Below are 840 nucleotides of genomic sequence, written 5' to 3'. Positions count from 1 at the left end.
GGGGGGGGGGGGGGGGGCAAGTGTGCCTTCTGCCCTCCTTACAGCTAGAGCATCCCAGGTTGCCCTTAGCAACCAGCATCCCACCCAGGGATCAGCAAGGTGGCCGCGGTGTAAGTTGGAAGGAACTAAGTTGGCACGGTCCCTCCCCTATACAATTTGGTACCTTCCTGTGTATGTGCTCTATGGGGCGGAGCTTGCTTTTAAGTGGGCGGGAGAGAAGAGCAAGGTGGGATCGGAGGCTGCTGGACTGGAAATGCTCTCCCCCCCCAACCCAGCGTCGGGCCCCTATTCAGCCCTGGGGCCCTGGCAGAGGACAGCAGCCAGTAGCAGCTCCACAGCCAGGGGCGGAACTACCATGGCCCGAGCCTAGGGGGGCCCATTATAGTACTCACAGCCACCAGGGCCACCCCAGCGCATAGACGGTAGGGGGGCATCAGGTACTGCGAAGGGAGGTGGGGCCTCGGCCGGGAGGACCCAGTGGGCAGATCCCACCACCTCTCCATGGCGCAAAACTGGCCTCTATCAAATATATATTTTTTTAATATAAATTCTTTATTTCGGGTTTTGCATCGTTCACAAACAGATAACAGTTATGTGTAAAAGAACAATGAGTTTGAATCCCCACGGCCAGATTAGCAGAGCAGCGCTCAACAAGTCCGCACATAGTAATGTCCATCCTACAGAAGGCAGCCAGTCAATAGAACCGTTACATTGGTTGTGCGCATTTCTCTGCCTCGCATTATGGGGCAACATTGACGATTAGATTAGGGCATCGCAGGGCTTCCCTGAGGAAGGTTGCGATCATGCATTCAGTAAGGGTTAGCAGGGGTGGGGGTTAAG

The sequence above is a fragment of the Nanorana parkeri genome, unplaced genomic scaffold (genome assembly GCF_000935625.1).
Source record: "Nanorana parkeri isolate BGI_ZX_2015 unplaced genomic scaffold, ASM93562v1 scaffold4443, whole genome shotgun sequence".
In the NCBI taxonomy this organism is placed as follows: domain Eukaryota; kingdom Metazoa; phylum Chordata; class Amphibia; order Anura; family Dicroglossidae; genus Nanorana; species Nanorana parkeri.
Note: the sequence above shows the minus strand (reverse complement) of the source record.